Genomic DNA, 26,930 nt, shown 5'->3' on the forward strand with positions numbered 1-26,930 from the left:
TTTATCTGGTGCTGGTGACCTATTGTTTCTATTTTAAGTAAACTTTATCTGGTGCTAGTGACCGATTGTTTCTATTTTAAGTAAACTTTATCTGGTGCTAATGACCTATTATTTCTATTTTTAAGTAAACTTTATCTGGTGCTAGTGACCGATTGTTTCTATTTTAAGTAAACTTTATCTGGTGCTAGTGACCGATTGTTTCTATTTTAAGTAAACTTTATCTGGTGCTAGTGACCGATTGTTTCTATTTTAAGTAAACTTTATCTGGTGCTAATAACCTATTGTTTCTATTTTTAAGTAAACTTTATCTGGTGCTAATGACCGATTGTTTCTATTTTAAGTAAACTTTATCTGGTGCTAGTGACCGATTGTTTCTATTTTAAGTAAACTTTATCTGGTGCTAGTGACCGATTGTTTCTATTTTAAGTAAACTTTATCTGGTGCTAATGACCTATTGTTTCTATTTTTAAGTAAACTTTATCTGGTGCTAGTGACCGATTGTTTCTATTTTAAGTAAACTTTATCTGGTGCTAGTGACCGATTGTTTCTATTTTAAGTAAACTTTATCTGGTGCTAATGACCTATTGTTTCTATTTGTAAGTAAACTTTATCTGGTGCTAGTGACCGATTGTTTCTATTTTAAGTAAACTTTATCTGGTGCTAGTGACCGATTGTTTCTATTTTTAAGTAAACTTTATCTGGTGCTAGTGACCTATTGTTTCTATTTTTAAGTAAACTTTATCTGGTGCCAGTGACCGATTGTTTCTATTTTTAAGTAAACTTTATCACGTGCTAGTGACCGATTGTTTCTATTTTTAAGTGAACTTTACCTGGTGCTAGTGACCGATTGTTTCTATTTTAAGTAAACTTTATCTGGTGCTAGTGACCGATTGTTTCTATTTTAAGTAAACTTTATCTGGTGCTAGTGACCGATTGTTTCTATTTTAAGTGTATTTTTTTTCTTTCTGATGTAAAGCTCCGCAGGTCTAAAGAGTTTGGAAACCCCTGTACTAACCCGAACGGTGATAACTGTTACCGAAACTTGGCGGCTGTAACCTATAACAACGGTTTTACTTTCCATTGCGCTCCAGAATGTCATTTGTTCTGTGTTTTACTCTAAATGAAAATGGCTTTTATACGATTCTGAGAACATGAGTGTAACAGAAGTATTATTTTGACCGGAGTTTTTCTAACTATTTCTACGCTAAGTTCCGGCAACTAGCCCCTGCTTTTGACACCTTGTTAAATTCCCTTTAAATAATTATTAATGATAATATTCGTTTCTTCGGCAGCTTGTTCGTTGGTTAGCCAGGGCGTCGTTGCTATCTTTGGACCACCAGATCCGTTTCTAGGCAACCATATCCAGTCATTATGTGACGCATTAGATATTCCTCACATTGAATCTCGGCTGGAGATGGAAGGTGAAGTCAAAGATGTGTCTATTAATTTGTATCCCAACTCGTGCGTAGTGGGAGACTCCTTGCGAGACTTGATCAAATACCTCAACTGGACATCAGTGGCTGTGATTTATGAAGAAAATGTGTGTAAGTGAAGCTAGCGTTCTTTAGAAATATAACTTGGCGCACTTTTAAAGTACTCTAATGTTTGGAAGAAATGTGTACATTGTTATATACTAAGTGTTAAAAAAATGACCCCACTTTGGTTTATACAAACCGCAAAGTTGGCGAGATTTACATATGCGGACATATAATAAATATATAAAAACACTTACTTTATTTTACATTGGCTGAATTAAGTGCTTGCGGTCAAACTGAGAAAAGTATGTTATATTAAATATGTAATAATTTGTACAATGATACAGGCTTTGTGGATATTTAACAAATTTTTAGAATAACAATTTTATCAGACACTTGTAGAAAGAAGTACAATTTAGTATTTCACCTATTCACCTTACCAAAACATATATAATTACAAACTATAACATCAAATTATTATAAATAGCATCTGAAACCTTATATCAGTTCGTATTCAACATCAGTGCTTGGCTGGTCCTTCTTGTACTCATATAACCTCTGAAAAGAGACTTGGCATGCTGTCTATGAGGTTATTGATGTAATTTACTGTGATTTCATCCCAACTTATCACTAGAAGGCGCTACAATACAGTTTCAGTAACTGGTTTAGTGTCGTGATTAGTAATTTTCCGACGACTCAGTTCTGCCCAACAGTTCTCAATGGGATTACAATCTGGAAACTTTGCTGTCCATGGCAGTCTTGTAATGTTAAACTGGTCGAAATAATCCTGTGTAATACGTGTACTATAGACAGTAACATTGTCATCCTAGAACACAAACTTGTTACCAAATCGTACCCTAACATATAGAAGAAATATCGTTTCATGTGATACCTTTAGAAGGCACAATTAACGTTTCTCTAGAGGATATGAAGAGTAGTTTTTCGACCATGATGAATAGTTGCCCAAAAATGTACGACACCACTTCTTGTGTGTATTCTCTTTCTAAAAGACAGACCACTTCTTGTGTGTATTCCCTTTCTGAGAGACAGTCGTCTCTCATCTATTCTTCAGGAAAATGACAAACAGTAATCATACTATCAGCTTTAACAAGCCGAAAACAGGACTTATCTGAAGAGATGGCATGTCGTAAGTTTTCTAATTGTAAGCTGATACGTTGTCTTGTTCAAGCAGCATAGATAGCGGCGAATTATGTTTAATATCAGTTTGCAGATAGCTCTTGTAAAATATCCTTGTCTTGTCCGTCTTCTATTTACTGTTGTTCCAGATACCCTGGGATGAAAACAAAATATCCTTGTTCTGTCCGTCTGCTATTTACTGTTGTTCCAGATACCCCGGGGTGAATGCATTCATGGCAATCCTGTCATACGATTTTACAAGACTTCTTTCAACCTTGGGGTTTACCTGATCAAAACGCGGTCATCTCGGACAGTTGTCTTTCAGTGTCTACCAGCAGACTTTCCTGTAACAACATTTTCTGTAGTCCGATGACTTTGCAGGATTCTATACACACTACACTGCGATCACCCTACTGTTCTGGCAATGTCTGTTTGCTTTGTACCTTTCTGGCACGTGACGAGGTATGACTCTACTACACCAAGAAATTATCTGAACAAAGCGCTGATCAGTTTCATAAATGATTATAGCAAAACACTCACTTTTATATAAACAAAGTTTTATTGTGACGAACAAATGCTCAAAACAACTTACAGAGACTATAATAACAAACAACTTGTAACATGTTTATCCTATCATACACTACCTACTGTGATACTAACTTTACTCAAAACAACTTACAGAGACTATAATAACAAACAACTTGTAACATGTTTATCCTATCATACACTACCTACTGTGATACTAACTTTACTCAAAACAACTTACAGAGACTATAATAACAAACAACTTGTAACATGTTTATCCTATCATACACTACCTACTGTGATACTAACTTTACTCAAAACAACTTACAGAGACTATAATAACAAACAACTTGTAACATGTTTATCCTATCATACACTACCTACTGTGATACTAACTTTACTCAAAACAACTTACAGAGACTATAATAACAAACAACTTGTAACATGTTTATCCTATCATACACTACCTACTGTGATACTAACTTTACTCAAAACAACTTACAGAGACTATAATAACAAACAACTTGTAACATGTTTATCCTATCATACACTACCTACTGTGATACTAACTTTACTCAGTATCTGCACCATGAAGATAGAACAGTGTAGAAACATTTTAATCAGTGCAATATAAAAAAAATTATCTTTATTTTATACTGACAGCAAAGTCATACAAATTTGTATACGTGTCAGAAATATGTAAAAATACTGCTAAAAATATTATAATATTTGATTTTCTTTCTCCTGTAATAGTGAATAGTTTCAAATATATCTATGATTGTCGGTTTAAATCCATAAACAATGTCTCTTTAGATACATGTGAGTGCTTCAAAACCCATATTTTAGTTTCATGAATATTTTGTCATATTTATGCTGGCAGCTCTGATCAGACTACAAGAGCTCGTAAGACCTCCACAGACTGTACAGTTTATGTTCCGGAAGTGTAATCGAAGCAACTTCCGGGAGACCTTGCATGACGTTAAAATGAGAGGCGTATACAGTATTGTAGCAGATATTAAACATACGAGCGTTCCACTATTACTGAAAGCAGTAAGTATCTCTTTCATATGAGAGTAGACAGTTAAATTAGTATTCACTAAATAAAGTACTTAACATTACTGACAAATTCAACTCTTTACCTGAATGACGATTCCATACAAGAAAAAGGAAGTGGAATTTTCCAAGTGAACAACATCCTCTATGTTTATTACCTCTTGTGATAACCCTTTTATTACCGTAACTAACATCTTATTGAAGCCTCGCATTAGTCATATCTTCATTACTAATAGTCATCAATTAGATAAGTCATAAGGAAAACGACTTGTATGGATTTCATTTCTCACATGTTGTACTCATTATGTAAGTTTGTTTTTTAATATCATTTAGCTAGTTAGAAATAGAATACCAATTTTAGATTAGACAAGACGGCGTGAAAAACGCCTTTTACCTTTATATAGATTTGTCATACAGATAGTTTCAGCTTAAAGATTTAAGTTAGATTAAACATGAGTCAACGTTAATCATAATAAATACAACTCAAGTCGAAACTGTAAAACGAAAATGTATAGTTGTTTTAAAGTATGAAGTATTTATCTTAAGTATTAAGTATTTATTTGAAGTATGAACTTTATATTTTAAAATATCAAACATTTCTTTTAAAATATGAAGTGTTTATTTTAAGGTATAAATAATTTATTTTAAAGTATGAAACATTTACTTAAAGTATGAATAACTTTTTAAAGTATAAATTATTTATTTTAAAACATTTTTGGCTTCTCCTGTCTCAAGTAGAAAATATTTTTGAAAGATAAAACACTCAGTATTGTTTTGTATTACATATTTAACGTGTTAACAATTTCTGTTTTGTAGATTCTTCAAGTTCAGATGAACGACTACAAGTACCACTACTCAAGATAAAACACTCAGTATTGTTTTGTATTATATATTTAACGTGTTAACAATTTCTGTTTTGTAGATTCTTCAGGTTCAGATGAACGACTACAAATATCACTACCATTTTTTCACATTTGTAAGTCCTTTTCTTAAATCAAATAGTTGACTAATAAAAAGTAAGAAAAATATGAATATGTTTTTCAAAATATTTTACTTTCAAATAACACTTCATTCAGCTGGTTAATATAACGCAACATTTCTGGTTAGTATAATATAACATTTTCACTATACCTGTAAAGTAACGAAACTGTGCTAACAAAACTTATTTTATTGTTTTTACCATCTTTATCATTTTAATTATAGCAATAGTTACTGTATCTAATTTCGCATAATAACATTTTGAAGCCTGTTCAGAAGTATTTTCTATATAAAAAAACATATAACAGTTTCAGAACCAAAAGCAAAAACTTGTTGAAACATTATGGTTGTAATAAATGATTTGATTTACACGTAAGAGAAGTTTGGTACCGACCAAGTACAAATTCTCATATGATAACTTCAAGATACTTCTGACGACGACACCTAATTCAATTTGACGTAGTTAGCATCTATCCATCCTTACTTCTTCTTGAATGACAAGGAAAATTTAACAAGCCAAAATTCCCGCCTTCTCCAATTCAGATACTATGTTATTCCGTATATATTAAATACTATATGTACTTCCGAAAAGTCTTCGAAAGTGTTCTGTTTGAAGTTTAAATCAAACCAAAATAAACGGAAACAAATACTTTTATTTCTTGCTTTTGAAGTTCGCATGTCTTGCTTTGTTGTAGCTTACAGAATCCATAATTCTTCTCGTAATTCATCGCATGAGCACATTTTACTGACGTCATGACAGTACAAATTGCAACGTTAAGAATCTCTTGCGTTACGTCATTTTAGTGTCTAATGACTGATTTACAGACAATACACTACTGTATAAAGATGCAATTAGTTAAAATAGGTAACCCCTCCAGACGGCCTTCGGTACCTTTTTTAGGAAAATTCTATATTCGGTATTATACATTACAAACTTTAGGTTAAATAATACATTAATGTTATGTATTTGTAAAATGTTCATAATAATATTGTAATAAGTAGTATCATGTATGCTATGTATTAAATGTTAAAAATATACCAGTTGTTTCGCACGGCTGTATATTAAAGTAACTATCTTTCAGGAAATCTAAAAATACAGATTATCAGTTTTTGCATTGCTAAAACTGATGTTACCCTCTTTAGGTCTAGCTGAATTTAGAGCAGTACTTAGCCTTAAAACTTATAATAAGTATGAAATCCGAACTAGTAATCTTGGTAAAAATGTCGTAAATTATCTGTTCCAGACTTTAATTACAATAAATAAATAAAACACTTATCTATATCAAAATTCATGTATTGTTTGAATCACCTATTACATGTTTTATCAAAGTTAAAATAAATGCATAAAAATAACATAACTAAAGTACTTTTGTATTCTGATATTACGTTTTATTTTTATATTAGTTTTCTTTGATACTTAAATTTTAGCACCCTAGTTGCACAGCGATATGTCTGCTAACTTACGACACTAGAATCAGGGTTTTGATACCCGTGTTTGGCAGAACACAGATAGCCCATTTGTGTAGCATTATGCTTAATTACAAATTTAAATTTTTGAAGAATACGTTTTATGACAGATAGTGCTAAGCCTATCATTCACAAACAAATTTTATTTATTAGTTTTATGCTTATACAGTATTCAACGAAGTATAATTTTCAAGTAGCGAATATTAAATTGCATAATGTGTTTAATTTAAATTTTAAAATCTCTAAAATGAATTATTCTCTGGTTAATACACGCAAGTTACATGTTTTAGCTATAATATTTTGAAATGGCCAACGAGGCCTAACATGGTTACGTTCTCCAACTCTATTCCAAATTTTAAATTTTGAATTATAACAACTAGCTTCTGTTCACAAGAATTTCGGTTCTAAGTTTCAGGATTAATCAGGATTTAACGAAATTCGGACTAAACTTACTTTGCCTTTGTTGTTTAAAATCGAAGGCCCAAGTTATTTGAATTTAGACTGTGCTCAAATGGTCTTTAAAGTAAGGTCTAAAGGATATTAAATGTTTCGAGACCAAAACGCTGCTAAACCAAATAATGTTTCTCTTTCAGCGTCACGCTTTCACCATAATTTGATTTGATTACATTAAAGGTTGTTAAGCCTCGCAGACCATTAAACCCATAGTAACAGAACAATCACTCACTAAACCTAGTCCAATAATAATATTACTAAATAATTATAAAATTATACGATCAAAGTCTTATTTCCAAAACAACTCGAAAGCAATATTAATATTTATAAGAATGTAACATAGTAATAGAAATATAACAGCAGTGACGTAACTATAATATCAGTACAAGCAATCACTAAGCCTAGCCTGATAATAATCGTTCAGTAAAGAATTGTATAATCATATTGTGCTCTAAAATTGAACCGAAATTAACTAGAATTTTAAAAAGTAAAGAAATCTTAACTTTATTCCGAGTCTTAAAAAATACAAGAAATTCGAAGTGTGTGTGTGATTTCTTACAGCAAAACTACATCGAGCTATGTGCAGTGCCTAACAAGGGAAATCGAAACCCTAATTGTAGAGTTGTAAATCTGTAGATTTGCCCATATCCTAGCAAGGGAGATGAAATTCTAAGAGCTTATTTTTCCCATGCGCCCAACTACTCCTCTAATAAAACCAATTATTAAGTAACGAAAACATGAGTGTGATAGAAGTCAGTGTCTTCTAATTCTTATCATGATATGCGAAGTTTATTTTGTTACTGCAAATTGCTATAATTTATTGATTTCAGTGTTTGCAACACATTTTGCGATACAAAAACAAGTTATACTAACACCCGTGTCGTCATATGTACTTTGCATGATGTGAATACTATCTCAGATAAATACAGATATGGATTAATATATACTATGTTTTATATCAAAAACGATTTTCAAGTTCCAGCTGAAATATGGTTTGTAATATAAACATAAAGTATCCTTAGTTGATAACACATAGAGGATATTATAATCAAAATATTGTATTTCAAACAAGGTTTTATCGGTTATACAGAGTAAATCTTTATGTATTTTGTTACAATGTTTCACCAAGCTTACAATCAAAAAACACTTGTCTGAAGTTTAAAATATAGGTTTATTTATATTAATATAAGGCAGTATTTTTATAATTTTTTTGTGTTTTTTTATAATAGGATTTAGAAACGTTTAATCTTGAAGACTTCCGATACAATTTTGTAAACATGACGGCATTCAGATTAGTCGATTCTAATCATCCAACCGTAAAACAGCTTCTGAAAGACATGGAAACCTTCCAACCAATAGGACACAACATCCTCAACAAAAGCAACGTTATAATGGTAGCAATAATATTTTGTCCTTGCGTTTATTTATTTGTTGAATTTCACCAGAAGAACTGTCTGTCACTCTGTAATAACCGTTCCTGATTTAGCAGAAACAGACAATAGGGAATAGTACCCACCACTAACGCTTGGGTAATATTTTATTAACAAAAGGTGAGAATAGCCGTACGTTATAATGCTCTCATGGCTAAAGGACGACATGTTTTTAATGTTAACAATTATTAACTGTAACATTTTGCCCGAAATGTTACAAGTAACAACAACAAGTTACAAACGTGTGTTTTTTAACACCTTTTTCATTACCTTTCCATGTTCTGTAGTCTTTTCTAATGTGTGCATTTATTTCATAGTATGTTGAACAATGAGATTCAGGGGCGTATTTAGGTAGGGACTAGAGGGGGTTCAGCTCCAGGACCCATTGATAATTTTATTCTATGTAAAATTACATGGGATGTAGGGCCCACAAGAATTATTAACCCCTGGGCCCACACAACCTTAAATCAGTCACTGACGAGATACGAACATTTTTTACCACCAGGTTTTGTTTTTCTATGTGATTTTCGTGCTATTTTTTGTTTTCAGGTTCTAGCAAGAGGTTATTTAAATTTTAATCGAATTTAGTTTCGGCTAGAACACAGGGTTTTGTTGATGTTAAATGTATTAATAAATTGGTTTATGAGATGGTTGCTAATTGTCTTTCGAACTTGTCCTGCTTGTTTAGAAAAAAAACTAGTAGTAAAAGAAAAAAAGGCCTATGAAAAGTACCGCTTACGTGTTCCAAATAGTGAATGAGAACCTAAATGTCTTCCTTCAATCATAACTTCCATCAAACGTTTGTTAAGTTTTTCGCTTGTACTGAGGGGCGGCTATTATACGAACAATGTTCCGTGTTACCCTTTACCATACTTACACATTGACAGTCGTACGCGGGCTCATAACCATGACAACGTGCGGTTGTCACGAGCTCGTGTGAGGGTAGGAAAGTCAGTGTCAAACCACGCTTCTCGACAAACGTTCCGCTGTACGTAGACGTCAGCTGTCAAGACCATGTTTGAGCAGACGAAATGCACAAACATCAAATGAAGCAGCGTCAGACGGGCTTGACAGATATGTGGCTGTAAGAGCGTGGAGTGTTTTCCTTTGCCGAACATTTCATGAAAACAGCCACTGGTTTTGAAGTGTCGCTGACGGTAGTTCCACCTGTTGTCCTTGTTTATTTTGTTAACGGTAATAGAAGAGATAAGCTTAGTCCAAACACAGTTTTTTGTTAGGTTTGTTCGTTTGTTGTTAAGTGCAAAGCTACATAATGGGCTATTCGTACTGTGCCAAATATGGGTCTCGAAATATGATTTTTAGCGTTATAAGCCCATAGATTTAGTAGTGAGTTCCTGGGAGACATTGAAGGATTCTTTTGTATCTGTTATCTTTCACTTGCTGATGAGGGAGTTTCGGAGCCCGGTGTCATTCCAGACGTTCTGCTGTTTAAATTTACCTGTTTCACATAGAACACTGAAAGCTTTCGTCTTTAAAATAGTGTATTGTTTGATTCTACGTTATTTATTAATCGTACTCTTTGCTAGAAAGGTTGGTAGCCATTAGCTCTAATTGTGACAGTGTTACACTGTCTTATGATACAACCTTCTCTGTGAACCAGCCATACAGATATTATCTATTATCATAGGATAAACGTTTTTATAAAGAGCAATTAGCCATCTATAAAAGAGTAGACCTACAGAAAACTCTGTTTAATTTCATTTTGCTATAAGACTTATTGTGTCTGAAATATGGTAATCAATCATCAGATTAAAGAACTAATTAGTGATATGTTTGTTTGTACCAGTAGTTCTAAAACGTTTCAGGTTTGTGTACCACTTTTTTGTTTAATTTTAAAATTAGAAACCCAGGCCTAATTTTAGAAAGCAAATACAAAACCTAGTAACATAAATTGACATTTTTAACACTTACCCATTAATGCGAAAGATGCGATTGTTTTTTTAGGGGAATATTAAAAATATGTCGTGACAATTTTGTTAATCATAAGGGAAGAAAGTGCTGGCGAGTCTATAAAGGAATATAATAAATAGTATGTATATGGACGTGGAAAGTTAAGATAGGGCATATTACAAATTGTGTGATTTTTTTTCATATTAACTGTGTCACGTACCACCGACATCAGTTCCATGTACCACCACAGTTTGAGAATCTCTGGTTTAGAAGACATAGAAATTTAAAAAATTTGTAAAAGAAAAATTAAGTTACGTTTTATTTTAACATGATGTTGAGGTAGTTTTAGGAAGATAAAACAATGCTATGTGTGTTTTTAATACCACTGAATCTTTAGTAACCATTTCGCATAATAGTTTTAACAACTTTTGAATTTTTAATATCTGTTTATTATTTTAGACTGAACCAGCTTTGATGTACGACTCAGTTTACACTCTCGCTAGAGGCCTACAAGCTTTTCAAGGTGGCGCTCCCATCGAGTCTTTCTCTAATGTCTCGTGCGAAAACGAACAACCTTGGGGTGACGGCAGTAGTTTGATCAACTATATTAACGCGGTGAGAAATTCGACAAAATGTTTAAATTGATGGACCCAAAAGTCACAAGGGATTTTAAGAAAGAAACTTCAATTCACATACAAATTTACTGTGCATATTTTTATGTGAACATGGAAATATGGATTATCAATATGTGTATATATGAAATATTTTTTTTTACCCGTTGAGAATACCGTTATTTCGCCTTACGGTTTTTTCCAAGAACCTATTAATCACCTTACTAGTGTCAGCAAAACCAACCAACAAAGCAAACTTAACAATGAATTCTAAAACTGTATTTACTTTTTATGTTATTTCTTTGAATTTTTTTGCAACTTAGCAACATTGTTCTCGAGCCACGTGCTGTTTGTTCTGTAAACCTGATCCTTGTATTAATATTAACCTTTCATTCTCACTACGTGGGTAGGTAGGTTTGGAAACGTGACGAACGGCTTTTGACAGAAACGTTATTTTCGTGTTTTATTAATATAATTATTTTAATTTCACGAATTTGTTACTTTATATTTTACTTATATAACTGCAAACATACAACGTGTGGTTTGTTATAATAAGAATAACGATTTAAATATAAGCCCTCTGAACACACCAATATTCACAGACTTACAATGATTCTCAAAAGTATCATTACAAAAAAAAAAGTTTACATTTATACATGCATAGCAATGTGTATACATTACATGCCTAAACGCACAAACACGGCCTGGCATGGTCAGGTGGTTAAGGCACTCGACTCGTAATCTGAGAATCGCGGGTTCGAATCGCTGTCGCACGAAACATGCTCGTCCTTTCATCCGTGGGGACATTGTAAGTGACGGTCAATCCCACTATTCGTTGGTAAAAGAGTAGCCCAAGAGTTGGCGGTTGGTGGTGATGACTAGCTGTCTTTCCTCTAGTCTTACACTGCTAAATTAGGGACGGCTAGCGCAGATAGCCCTCGAATGGCTTTGCGCGAAATTCCAAAAAACAACAACAAAAACCAACAATCGACATTTTAAAGGGGCCATTCTTCATTACTTTCACTGGCCTAGATCTAATTAGGAGAGACCCCTTGTATCAAAATTACCAAGATGTTTAGTCCATATCTCTTTATTAACAGTGAAAAGGTTGTCAGATTTTGTTAAACTGTCTTCGTTTAAAAATATGCTAATAAAGCAATCATATCACCGTCTTGGTTACTAAATCAAATATGTTTTATATAACGTTATTTAACAGATTTTCCCAGTATATCTTGATTGTAAAAAACTACTGCATATTAGTTTATTCTTCGTGTATTTCTTTGGAAGATCAGTTTTATACAGAATACAAGTACTTTTCTGGAAGAGAGAGGTTTGAATGACCAAGTTGAGGAACCATCTTCTTTTTTCTATTTCCACGTAAACAAATCAAGTTTCATCACAGCGTTCGTAAACAATTTTAATAACTCTAAGACATATGAACGCGTTTTTCTTGAGGTTCATCATATAATTAGTTAAAAGTATCTTCAGCTATTTTCAGAGTAACAATTCGATTATAAAATTCCAGGAAGACTTATTTTTCTTATATTCTTTAGAGTTGCTATGTCTTGGTGCAGCGTGTCTAGGTGGTCAGAGCGCTCAACTCGTAATCTGAGGGTCACAGATTTGAGTCCCCGTCACATCGAGCATGCTCACTCCTTCAGCCGTAGGTACGTTATAATGTTACAAGCAATTCCACTATTTGTTGGTAAAAAAGAAGCACAATAGTTGGCGGTGGGTGGTGATGACTAGCGTCCTTCCCTCTAGTCTTACACTGCTAAATTAGGGATGGCTAGCGCATATAGCCCTCTTGTAGCTTCGCGCGAAATGCACAACAAACAAACAAAAGTTATATCTTATTTTAATAGACTAAAACCTATTCCCCTCTTTTTGACCCAGGAATAATGGAAGTATAGAATATGTTTAACCGTATGTTATTTTCATAGATGTATCTTATCGGTGTACGTAATGTACAGGTAAAACTTATACAAACATAAATCTGGTTTGGAAATTGATAGAAGAACGTTAGACTGTTTAAGCCATTATATCGCAGTTAGAGAGTACAATGATACTCATCATGGTGTCATTTGGTATATGAAATATATTTTTTTCTTTTTTCACCAGTTATCCGCTGAGACAGCGGTAAGTCTTCGGATTTACAACGCTCAAATTAGGTGTTCGATTCTCCTCGATGGGCACGCAAGATAACCTCCTGTGTCTTCTTGCTGAGACAAAACACTCACACTTTCTTTCACCAAAACTAAAATTTAAAATATAATCTGTTATGTAATATGTTTATTAATTCTCACACGTGTTGTGAAGTGTAGTTTCGCCTTTTGAAAGTTTGAGCCAGTAAATCAAAGGAATACGTTTATAACTCTTATAACGGTGATTTGTGTATAAAATCGATGTGGTTTGTGATACTTTTATTAAATTAATAGCCTGATTTTCTTCTATCACGTTCTAAACTCTATCCACAGGAACGTTAAAGCTTATAATCAGTGATGTCGAGAAAACTCACTTGTAGAAAAATATATTTGTAAAAACGGCTCGTTTGGGTTTAGAACATTTTGTTCGTAGAGGAGTGAACAACGTTTCGACCTTCTTCGGTCTTCGTCAGGTTCACAAAGAAAGAAAGAGGTAACTGACCGGAAGCTGACCACATGTTTGAAAGGGGTTGTGTAACTGAGTGTCGGAATGTAGAAGGCGCGCTTAGATGTTTGAATATATAATTTTATATTATTTATTTTATTTTTATTATTTATTATGTTATACGAGGGCTGTTCAAAAAATACGCGGACTGTTTGAATTCCGCGGCTCCAGTTGGTTCCAGGGGAATCCGCTTGGTGTCGCTAGGTTCGCACAGATCAGCTGATTACGACGCCATTTCCTGATTGCAGGTATCGTCATTTGTGTATTAGCTACGCGGTTTTAAGTGAAGTGCGATTTTTTCGTTTGGCGGATTTCAGAATGAATGACCTGAAGGAGCAACGACTTGCTGTGAAATTTTGTGTTAAACTTGGAAAATCTGCGACTAAAACTTTTGCTATACTTAACACGACTTACGGTGATGTTGCTATGAAGCATACAGCATGTTTCAAGTAACATGAACATTTTAAGGATGGTCGACAGTTCATTGAAGATGATGAGCGTCCTGGACGTCCTTCCACGTCAACTGACGACCCACACGTCGGCAAAATCAACACCCTGGTGCGGGCAAATCGACGTCTGACTGTCAGGGAGCTTGCTGAAAAGTGTGGGATATCAGTTGGATCTTGTTACGAGATTTTGACCGAAAAATTGAAGATGCACCGCGTTGCTGCGAAATTCAGCCCTCAGAACTCGTGAGTTTTTGGCCAAACACTCGATCACTGTTCTTCCCCACCCCCCTACTCACCTGACCTTGCTCCTTACGATTTTTTCTTGTTCCCCAAACTCAAAAGACTCTTGAAAGGAAGAAGATTTGAGACGATTCCCGAGATTAAGGCAAATGCGACGAAGGAGCTGGAGAACATTACAAAAGAAGCGTACCAGGACTGTTTCAACAAGTGGAAACACCGTTGGGATAAGTGTATGCGTTAGGGAGGAGAGAACTTTGAAGGGGTCCCAGACCTGTAACTACTAAATAAAGTACATTTTGTTTTATGACGTCAGTCCGCGTATTTTTTGAACAGCCCTCGTATTTAATACAGGTATAAAGGTGCTCCTTTGTATTGGTTTATTTTGGGCTTAAGTTGTTGTATAAGTAAGGCTTCTTTAATTCTGCGTTTGTTTATGTTTGTTTCTTTATTTAGTATTTGAGTGTTTTCTATGGTTATGTTGTGTTTATTTGATTTGCAGTGTTCGAAAACGTGTGAAGGTGACTTTTTATGTTCTTTGAATCTGGTTTCCATTTTTCTACTTGTTTTTCCAATATAGAAGTCGTGGCAGTTATCACATTGTATTTTATAAATACTGTTGGTGTGGTGTTTGTCAGTGTAGTTTTTACATAGTATAGACCTCAGTTTTGTGCCTAGTTTTTGAGTAAATTTGGTATTAACTGGAATGTCATATTTTGTTACTAATTTTTGCCAAATGTTGGTTATTTGTTTGCTGATGTCAGGAATATATGGTATACAGCAGTATATGGTTTCGTGGTTTTTGATTCGTGAGCTGTATTTACTTTAGTTGGTTGATTTTGCTTTCTGTCTGGGTGTGTGCGTATAATGTTTTCTACGGTTTGTGGAGGAAACTTATTGATGTTGATGAAGTATTGTTTTATTTTGTCTAATTCATCGTAAATTTTATCTATATATGAGCGCGTATACATTTATACTTGTAATACATTATAATTACAAACTGCTTACACTGCTTAATTAGGGACGGCTAGCACAGATAGCTCTCGTGTAACTTTGCGCAAAATCAAAAAACAAAATATTTTTATTTATCTTGTATTACTTGTTTGAAGACATCTGAAAGTTTGTTTGTTTGTAAATTCAGCTTTGTTTCTGTGTGACAACATATCAGGTAGTTAGGTAATTATAGCTCATATTTCCAAGATGAGAAATTACACATTGTTGCATAAAATCGGCGTCTCAATACAAAGAAATGGCTTCATCTGATACTTTGTCAAAGTAACGCCAAATTTTTACAAAAATCTGTGTTTGTGAATAGAAATGCAACATCAAGAGTTAGTTTCAAGGTTGCCGAATTTGTTAATTTTTCAAAAAATTTAGTAAATTTGGCTTTTTTTGGTAAATTTAGTAAAACCTTCATGAAATTTGGTAAATCTTGCTAATTTACGTGTTGCATAGCCAATAAAAGATTTTCAAATTTATTGTCTCCTTACGTGAAATTTGACCTTGTGATATTGCTTTATAAGGGCGAGTTTTATGCCTAAATATTTGAATATGCTCGGCCTGGCATGGCCTAGCGCGTTAAGGCGTGCGCCTCGTAATCTGAGGGTCGCGGGTTCGCCCCCGAGTCGCGCCAAACATGCTCGCCCTCCCAGCCGTGGGGGGCGTTATGATGTGATGGTCAATCCCACTATTCGTTGGTAAAAGAGTAGCCCAAGAGTTGGCGGTGGGTGGAGATAACTGGCTGCCTTCCCTCTAGTCTTACACTGCCCTCGAGTAGCTTTGTGCGAAATTCCAAAACAAACAAATTTGAATATGCTTTATAAGGGCTCATTGCGCAGGCGCAAGATAATTTCAGAGAATGATGATCACCATTGGCGCTTTTAGTGTTGTTTTCATATACTCTAGGTGTTGTTATGATTTCGTGAGTTGTGACTTGTGTCAGAATTTGTTTAAAGTGTAATGTATTGTTTAATTTTAAATTTCTGTTTTGCTTCATTTTTATAATTTTATTTAATTTAAATTTAACCTAACCCACAGATCATAATGGCTGAGAAATGGAGCGATAAGGATAGTGATTTAGTAGAAAGTCCACGCAAGAAAGTAAGCCTACATAGGCCTAGCTACTAACAGAAACGTCAGTTGCCACATAAATGGCTTAATGATCCTAAGTTTAGTTGTTTTAGTCCAAGTTTGAAAACCTTAAGTCGTTTTGTAAAACATGTAGTTGTGACCTATCTGGGAGTGTTACCATACTTGAGATGCATTTTGAGAGTGAAAAATATTTAAAAAATATTAAAGCAAGTGCCCAGACTTCTAAAGTAACAATTTCTTATGGCCTTCTACTTCATATAGCATGTCTCAAGTGGCTTCCACTGAACTGAAAATGTGTGCAATTGTGCCAGAACACAATCTCCCCATTTCAACACTAGATCGCCTTCCAGGCTTTCTATCTAATGTATGAACTGATTCTAAAATTGCTAAGGAAGTTAAATTTGCAAGAACAAAAGTTACAGCTAATTTTCATAATGTCATTGGTGAGAAATACTTGGAAATTCTTATAGCACAAAGTATTAAATTTTCATTAATTATTGATGAAAGTACTGATGTATCTATAAAAAAGTAACTTGTTCTAATAACTAGATTTTATGATAACAACACTCAAAAAACAGTTGACAAGTTTTAACTTTTTGGAAATCAGCTGCAGTACTGCCCGAAGCATTTATAATTTTACAGTAGTTTTTTGGGAAACATGGAATCCTATTTAAACTTCTGATAGGCTATGCAAGTGAAATTATGGGGGTCAAAAAGTGGTCTTCAAAGTGTTCTAGACCAGAAAATGCTATATATCTTTGTACATGGTTGTGTATGTTATTCAATACATTTATGAGCATCCTGTGAATGTTCTAAACTTCCAACTTCATTAGGGGAGCTGATTAGAAATATTTATTCATATTTGTCAAACAGCTCAAAGTGATTGTCTCAATATGCAGAATTTCAGGAATTTACCCCCACTGATCCTAACATGATTTTACATCCTAGCTGTTCTCGATGGTTATCAAGACTATTTAATCAACGGCCAGCACTTGTCCTATTTTTTACTTCAGCAGCATTAGAAGATGGTGTGAGTTTAGCATATACAATACCAGAAGGTTTGCAGAATCCAACTGTAAAAAGTTCTTTGCATTTCTAACTTTTATTCTGCCATATATAAATGAAATAAATTTAGAGTTTCTAGCTAAGAGCTTTAGACTTCAAAGGCAACATGCCTCCATCAATTGTAGTATGAAAGGTATCCTTGATGATATTATTAAAACAGAAGTACTAAAAGACGCAAATACGAGGTCTGTTCAAAAATACGCGGATTGACGTCATAAAACAAAATGTACTTTATTTAGAAGTTACAGGTCTGGGACCACTTCAAAGTACTCTCCTCCCCAATGTACACACTTATCCCAACGGTGTTTCCACTTGTTGAAACAGTCCTGGTACGCTTCTTTTGTAATGTCCTCCAGCTCCTTCGTCGCATTTGCCTTAATCTCGGGAATCGTCTCAAATCTTCTTCCTTTCAAGGGTCTTTTGAGTTTGGGAACAAGAAAAAATCGCAAGGAGCAAGATCAAGTGAGTAGGGGGGTGGGGAAGAACAGTGATCGACTGTTTGGCCAAAACTCACGAGTTCTGAGGGCTGAATTTCGCAGCAACGCGGTGCATCTTCAATTTTTCGGTCAAAATCTCGTAACAAGATCCAACTGATATCCCACACTCTTCAGCAAGCTCCCTGACAGTCAGACGTCGATTTGCTCGCAGCAGGGTGTTGATTTTGTCGACGTGTGGGTCGTCAGTTGACGTGGAAGGACGTCCAGGACGCTCATTATCTTCAATGGACTGTCGACCATCCTTAAAACGTTCATGCCACTTGAAACATGCCGTACATTTCATAGCAACATCACCGTAAGCCGTGTTAAGCATAGCAAAAGTTTCAGTCGCAGATTTTCCAAGTTTAACACAAAATTTCACAGCAAGTCGTTGCTCCTTCAGGTCATTCATTCTGAAATCCGCCAAACGAAAAAATCGCACTTCACTTAAAACCACGTAGCTAATACACAAATGAAGATATCTGCAATCGGGAAATGGCGTCGTAATCAGCTGATCTGTGCAAATCTAGCGACACCAAGCGGATTTCCCTGTAACCAACTGGAGCCGCGGAATTCAAACAGTCCGCTTATTTTTTGAACAGCCCTCGTATATCGAAAGTTAACATAAAAAATCCTTCAGTTTACCTTCCCTTAAGTGAAATATATCGTAGAGCAAGAATTGAAAGTATCTTTCTAGAACATTCTTCCAAATCCAAACCAAAGAACGCGAAGAATTTCAGCTTCAGACACTGAATTTTTACGTCACACGAAGCAAGGAAATGTACAAAGAGTTTGTATCATCTGGTATGTTCACGTGCTTACAGCTATTTGAAGCTTTACGTACAGAAAATGTGTCTCAAAGACAACCACATTCAATTATCCCATTGGCCATAAAATGTCTTAATATTATTGAGATAAAACAGTATGAAGATAGTTGGGAGTTAACTTTGTAAGATAATAAAATTTCACAACCAGAGAAATACTGGTATTAAATATGTCAAGTGTGAAGATAAATTTCGTTTCCAAATTATCTCTAAATTAATGATAAACTTGGTATCATTGTATCATTTTTCAGCTGCAGTAGAAAGGCTGTTCTTGTTAGTAAACAACATGAAGGTTCTCGGCTGAGTACGGAAACACTAAATGTCTTATTATATGACAAAATTATTTTAGAAAACACGACATATAAAGAATGGCAACCGTCTGATAAATTGTGCAAAAAAATGAAGAAAACTAAATTGTATTCCGATGAAGGAGGAAAAACACGTTTTTAGTAAAATAACGTTATTTTTATGTGCTTTTATGTAATTATTTGGTAAAATCCAATAAAATCATCTGGCAACCCTGGTTGGTTTGTTTTAAAGCGAGAGACAGTGATCATGGAGTTGAAATATTGTCTGGTAAGACTTTCTGAATTCGCTCTGTCTCTTATTCTAACTGCCTAGGCCTAATTCTGTCGCGGATTCGCTCTGTCTCTTATTCTAACTACCTAGGCCTAATTCTGTCGCGGATTCGCTCTGTCTCTTATTCTAACTACTTAGGCCTAATTCTGTCGTGGATTCGCTCTGTCTCTTATTCTAACTACCTAGGCCTAATTCGGTCGTGGATTCACTCTGTCTCTTATTCTAACTACCTAGGCCTAATTCGGTCGTGGATTCGCTCTGTTTCTTATTCTAACTACCTAGGCCTAATTTTGTCGTGGATTTATTCTGTCTCTTATTCTAACTACCTAGGCCTAATTCGGTCGTGGATTCGCTCTGTTTCTTATTCTAACTACCTAGGCCTAATTCGGTCGTGGATTCGCTCTGTTTCTTATTCTAACTACCTAGACCTAATTCTGTCGTGGATTCACCCTGTCTCTTATTCTAACTACCTAGGCCTAATTCTGTCGTGGATTCGCTCTGTCTCTTATTCTAACTACCTAGGCCTAATTCTGTCGTGGATTCGCTCTGTCTCTTATTCTAACTACCTAGGCCTAATTCTATCGTGGATTCGCTCTGTCTCTTATTCTAACTACCTAGGCCTAACTCTGTCGTGGATTCGCTCTGTCTCTTATTCTAACTACCTAGACCTAATTCGCTCTGCTTTCTCTCACTCTTTTTCTAGCCTAACCTCTCACGTAACATGCCGTATAAGTTATATTTTTCAAAGAACATGTGAATCGGTAGGTAGTTAAGAATTTGTTGTAGCCACAAAAGCCAACTGTAAGCTCAAACCTCCATAAATTTATTGGTCAGTTACCTTGAAATCATCGATATAAAGATATACATAGATAGGACTTATATTCTTGTAAAGTCGGTGACTTTCGGGTATTAGAATATTAGTATATAATAGCTTTCACTTCGCTGTGTGCAGGTAGGAGATTTTTACTTTATCATTCAACATTCACTGAAGCATTGAGAAAAATGTTTAGAGCAAAAAAGCTTTGTTTTCGAATTGACTGTTTGCAGCACCATCGCAATCCTATACGGTTATTGCTTCAAGAAGCCGTACGTAGAACGTTCTAAGATATAATAATAATAATTATTATTATATATAAAAAACCTTCACTTATTACTAACTGTTTCGTTATTATTAAATATGTTGACACTCCGAAGGCAACTACTTTTTATTAATTTCATGTACTTCTTGTCAGCCACAGTTGGAAACAGAGTACCTGCTGACCTAAATTATTTTCGTTTTCTTTAAAAGTTGATTATTGCTGTGTGTTTGTAGTTTCTTTTTTTTTCATAAACATAATAATAAAAAATGATATATTCCAAGGATGAAAGTTTTGAATTTCAAGCAAAGCTATACGAGGGTTGTCTGTGGTAATCTACCCTAATTTATCAGTGAAAGTCGTCTACACCCACTATTGGGCTACTCTTTTACCAACAAATAGTGGGATTGACCATCATATTATAACGCTTCCACAGCTGAAAAGGCGAGCTAATATGGTGTGACAGGGATTCGAACCTACGACCTGAATATTTGGAGTCGAACACTCTAATCATCTGGCCATGCTGGGCTGCTTTCGATGTGTTTTAATATAAGAATAATTTCATCAAATAAATAAACATATAAATCAACTTAACTTATTTAAATTATTAATAAAAATATAAGGCAAGTAAAATGCTTTCTACACTATTACTAAACGTATTTATGTTCAAACGTTTCGGTTTTAGGCACACTTCAAGCAAAGGTCGAAAGGTTATAACATAAATACACTTAGTAGTTGTGTATGAATCATAAATACATTCAGTAATTGTGTAGAAATCATAAATACATTCACTAGTTGTGTAGAAATCTTAAACACATTCGGTAGTTGTGTAGAAATCGTAAATGCATTCGGTAGTTGTGTAGAAATCGTAAATACATTCAGTAGTTGTGTAGAAATCGTAAATACATTCAGTAGTTGTGTAGAAATCATAAATACATTCACTAGTTGTGTAGGAATCATAAACACATTCGGTAGTTGTGTAGGAATCATAAACACATTCGGTAGTTGTGTAGGAATCATAAACACATTCGGTAGTTGTGTAGGAATCATAAACACATTCGGTAGTTGTGTAGGAATCGTAAATACATTCGGTAGTTGTGTAGAAATCGTAAATACATTCGGTAGTTGTGTAGAAATCGTAAATACATTCGGTAGTTGTGTAGAAATCGTAAATACATTCGGTAGTTGTGTAGGAATCGTAAACACATTCGGTAGTTGTGTAGAAATCATTTTTATCCACTTTGTTTCTCATTCTTTAATTATATTAATAAATTCTACTCACGAAAGAAGCGCTACCTATAATGCTGTAACATATTTTGAATTATATTGTTTTTATTGAAATTGTGTATAATTTAGGAATAATAAATAATTGAAATGTTTTAAATAAATAAATGTAGGGTCCTGTGGTCCACAGCAAATGTAGTCCAAGACAAAATGTATTTCTTGATATGTCGAGGACTTACATGAATGTCATATTGATAAGAAGGAATGAGACATTTAGAAGTCGTAGCCCTACATTCACGTATATAAGTAAAACTTATCTAACTGAATATAGGTGAACTTGGAATATTTCAACAATGAAGCTTTCTTATACGTTCGGTTCATCGGAGTCTGTATTTAATATTATTGGAAAAGGAATGAACTGAACAAAAACTAATTAATTAATTAATTTGTAATTGTCTTGATAGTTTTAGGTGTGAAATATAAGTTTGTTTGTTAAGCGATTTGTTTTCAAATACAGGTGGAGTTCAGAGGCCTAACAGGAAAAATCCAGTTCAAAGAAGGGATACGAACTAATTTGAAGTTGGACTTGTTAAAACTTAGACAAAATGAAATTGAAAAGGTTAGCTTGGTTTACAGATGTCATATAATGAATTATTGCAGTTTAGCTTCATGTTAGCTTGGTTTACACTTGTTAAAACTCAGACAAAATGAAATTGAAAAGGTTAGCTTGGTTTACAGATGTCATATAATGAATTATTGCAGTTTAGCTTCATGTTAGCTTGGTTTACACTTGTTAAAACTTAGACAAAATGAAATTGAAAAGGTTAGCTTGGTTTACAGATATCATATAATGAATTATTGCAGTTTAGCTTCATGTTAGCTTGGTTTACACTTGTTAAAACTTAGACAAAATGAAATTGAAAAGGTTAGCTTGGTTTACAGATGTCATATAATGAATTATTACAGTTTAGCTTCATGTTAGCGTGGTTTACACTTGTTAAAGCTTAGACAAAATGAAATTGAAAAGGTTAGCTTGGTTACAGATATCATATAATGAGTTATTACAGTTTAGCTTCATGTTAAACGGTGACGTATTCTTTCAGTATAATTATGAATAGATGTCAGAAATTGTTATATACTTTTATAATTGTTATAAACACCCAGTAGAAATGTACGTCTATCTTTATAGATAATTATAACTGTATTCTCAATACGGCTTTAAAATACAGTTTTAACACCCATACCAGCCGTCTTGAGAGTACATTTTGCACTTCAAGTGGGTTTCTCGTCATCACAAAATATTATGAATATCCAATATAAATTAATATACACTTTTATAATTGTTTTACTTATCCAGTGTAAATTAATGAATAATTTTTTAATTAATATGACTATCCAATAAAAATTAATGCTACTTTGATAAAGGTAGGTGAATGGTCCGTGGCACAAAAACTGAACATCACGAACCATCCAGCATTCCATGAATTTGGTTCATCAAACATAACGCTAAAGATCATCACGATCGAGGTAAGTTTATACTAATGAGGTCTAGATGGCGCTGCCGTAGTATGTGACTATTTTTAACAAACGTGATTTTGTAGCTGTCACTCAGTATTAGATAAAGAATACAAACAAATAAAAATACACAACTCGAAAGATGTATTACAAACGTATTTGTGACTTATTATGAATATAAATGTTTTACTGATGTCAAAAAACAAGTATAAACTAAACTAAAAAGAAACAAACAGCAGCCATTAAAACATTAATTAAATTGTTCTGTCGTACATGGGTAATTTAGTTTATAATCAGATATTTCTGAATTAAGACAATAGCACAGGAGGCAAATATTATGTAAAAGTATCTCAATAACTGATGTAACGAAAACAGTATTTCTAATTAACAACAGCGGACTCTATGCCTGGACTTTGTAAATATTTGTTTTTAATTGCAAGTTCAAGATACAAACTAATTTCTGAAACCAATGCAAAGAAGATAATTACTTATAGAACATTGTTACACGAGAAAGGGTTTGTTCCTGAAAATAACAGTTTCTGATTGGTTGTTGTCTCGCATAAGATATTGTAAACATTTTTTCTGTAGCGTATTCTGTTGTATTTTATTATTATATAATAAAATCATAGTATTCCGAAATTGTTCTTAAACAGTGAATAATAATTCTGTATTCTGCTCACCGTTTATATCGACCCTACTATTTTAGCGTTATAAGCCCTCAGTCTAACAGATGAGCTGGGGTAGACTTAATCTAATTAGAAACCATTCATTTCACCACTGCTGTTCTAGAACATGCCACATGGATGTAATGAGCTGTTATTGTGAACTAATGATTTCTTATTTTATGAAATAGGTAAATAATGACACGAACTTCATGTAACTAGTTGATTTATTGTTTTAAGTACAGAGATCTGCTAGTGCAGCTTCCTTTATATTATACGTGTTCAGAATTTTATAAATGTGCTAATTTGTGGAACAGCCATTTTTGAATTATTTAAATAAGTTCCTACCACAAGGATGTTCTTGTTCTTGTTTGCTTTAATCACAAAGTTTCACAAAGGGCTACCTCTGCTTTGCCCACCACGGGTATCGAAAACCGGTTTCTAGCTGTATAAGTCTGCAACAATACCTTTGTGCCACTGGGTGGCGCCACTAGAGGAAAATCGATTTGTTTTGTTTTGATTTTCGCGCAAAGCTACACGAGGGCTGTTAGTTCTCTGTGTACCGCGGTTATCGAAACCCGGCTTCTAGCGTTGTAAATCAGCAGACATACCGCTGTGCCCTGGAGGGGAAGACAGTTTTGAAAATAATATGTAAATGATACTTGGAATTTTTGTTTGTTTGTCGATTCTGTCTTTGGATATTTTTTGTAGAAAAAATCAACACCAATAAAAATAGGGATAAGTATTTTACTGCTCGTTACGTAACTTTGCACCAAAGCAAAAAACAAAACTGTATATCTCTGAAAACATAAGAACGACTACGGACAATGTTGTAACAACTTCTTACCCTTTTTGAAGAACAAATTATATACTGTGCATAAGTTTTCTCACACTAGATCATTAGTTTTTGTTTATGAATTTCACGTAAAGCTACACGAGGGATATCTGTATTAGCCGTTCCTAATTTAGCAGTGTAAGACAAGAGGGAAGGCAGCTAGTCATCACCACCCACCGCCAACTCTTTGGGTACTCTTTCACCAACGAATAGTGGGATTGACCGTAACATTATAATGCCCCCACGGCTGAAAGGACGAGCGTGTTTGGTGTGACGAGGATTAGAACCAGAGACCTTCAGATTACGAGTCCAACACCTTAACCACTTGGCCATGGCGGGACTTGAGCATTATTGTCTTCACGAGTTATTTTCCCTGGAAACACAATATCTTCTGTGGAGTGGTTACAGTGGTGACCACCATTTTAGCTCTGGCAATGGTTAAACGAACATGCTACTAAGAAAAAAAGAAATTCAAACATCTTATTGGACGTTTGACAAACAAAAAAATAGAAGCTTTTCATATTAATCCTGTGATGAATAAAGAGTAATAATTATTGTGAGGGGTTGTGGTAACAATAAGATTATCTTATCGTATGTATCCTGAGAATCCTGTGATGAATAAAGAGTAATATCATATTGTGAGGGGTTGTGGTAACAATAAGATTGTCTTATCGTATGTATCCTGAGAATCCTGTGATGAATAAAGAGTAATATCATATTGTGAGGGGTTGTGGTAACAATAAGATTATCTTATCGTATGTATCCTGAGAGTGAAAGTTATGGACCCTGACCAGCTACTTCCATAACAAACATTATCTCAGTACCTTCAGTTATTAGTACATAGAAACGATTTCTTTATTCTAGAGAAAACTTAACCTTTCTTCCAGAGAAACCTCTTAAGATTATTACATCTTACCTTACGATCTGTAGAGACAGTTCATGAGAAAGATAATTTGTGTTTAGTTAACAGTAATCGCTATACTGTGTTCATTTAGAGTGTGCCATATGTCATGCTGAAACCAGATAGAAACCTTACTGGAAATAGTCGATTCGAAGGTTTCTGTATTGACCTTCTCGAAACCATTGCTGAGATGTTGGGGTTTCATTACGAATTGTATCTTGTAGCCGACAACAAGTTCGGAGCTGAGAATACAACAACTGGTGAATGGAACGGATTAGTGAAGGAAATCATTGATAAGGTTAGTCTTAAAACCACGTGTCATTTTCATAAAGAAACCTAAACCTAATCTTTCAGTTCCCATCATTTGACTACATACAAAAGTGTGTTTGTGTGTATTTATATTTCTAGTGCAAGACGTATTTATACTCACAGTTTAGTTAAGTAAGACTAATAATTGTATATTTAAAAACGGCTGCTATGGATAGAGAAAGCACTAATAGAGGAGCGAACAACGTTTCGAAATTCTTCGATCATCGTCAGGTTCATTTTTATAGAATGCCGACTCAGCCGTTTCTTCTACTTTCATTGTTGTAGAATGCTGACTTAGCCGTTTCTTCTACTTTTATTGTTACAGAATGCCGACTTAGCCGTTTCTTCCATGACAATCAACTTTGCTCGTGAAAGCGTCATAGACTTTACGAAACCCTTCATGACGTTAGGGATCGGTATCTTATTCAAACTGCCCACCAGCATGCCCGTGAAGCTGTTCTCCTTCATGAGCCCTCTGGCGGTGGACATCTGGCTGTACGTGCTAGCCGCCTACATTCTCGTCAGCTGCACCATGTTCATCGTAGCCAGATTTAGTCCTTACGAATGGAAGAACCCTCATTCGTGCATCTTGGAAACCGACATTATGGAAAACCAGTTCAGTCTCAGTAACAGCTTCTGGTTCACAATAGTGACCCTCATGCATCAAGGTTCAGACATTAACCCAAAAGCAACATCTACCCGGATTATTGGGGCCATCTGGTGGTTTTTCACATTAATTCTGGTGTCCTCTTACACGGCCAATTTGGCAGCTTTCCTTACAGTGGAAAGAATGATCACTCCCATTGAAAGTGTTGAAGACCTTGCGATACAAAGTAAAATTTCCTACGGAACCCTCGAAGGAGGTTCTACAATGACATTTTTTCGGGTAAGTTTTTCGGTAACAGGGAAAACTGTAAATTAGCAGTGAACTAGTAACTGTCGCTAACTTATCCCAAATTCATAACAATAAGTTTCTTTCCAAAGAGTTTCGTCTTAAT

At 34.5% G+C, this 26,930-nt stretch overlaps 1 pseudogene across 1 annotated transcript in view; it reads left to right on the forward strand.

The window, feature by feature from the left end:
* Positions 1 to 1,323: 1,323 nt before the first annotated feature.
* The window catches only part of LOC143251259 (glutamate receptor ionotropic, kainate 2-like), a 32,079-nt pseudogene continuing 6,472 nt past the window's right edge, over positions 1,324 to 26,930 (forward strand). The window contains exons 1-9 of the transcript XR_013028549.1: positions 1,324 to 1,544; positions 4,018 to 4,187; positions 5,113 to 5,166; positions 8,318 to 8,482; positions 10,889 to 11,044; positions 22,228 to 22,329; positions 23,136 to 23,237; positions 25,718 to 25,921; positions 26,258 to 26,818. The product of XR_013028549.1 is annotated as a glutamate receptor ionotropic, kainate 2-like (transcript). The remainder of the gene's footprint in view (positions 1,545 to 4,017; positions 4,188 to 5,112; positions 5,167 to 8,317; positions 8,483 to 10,888; positions 11,045 to 22,227; positions 22,330 to 23,135; positions 23,238 to 25,717; positions 25,922 to 26,257; positions 26,819 to 26,930) is intronic.

The sequence above is a fragment of the Tachypleus tridentatus genome, chromosome 5 (assembly GCF_004210375.1).
Source record: "Tachypleus tridentatus isolate NWPU-2018 chromosome 5, ASM421037v1, whole genome shotgun sequence".
NCBI lineage: Eukaryota > Metazoa > Arthropoda > Merostomata > Xiphosura > Limulidae > Tachypleus > Tachypleus tridentatus.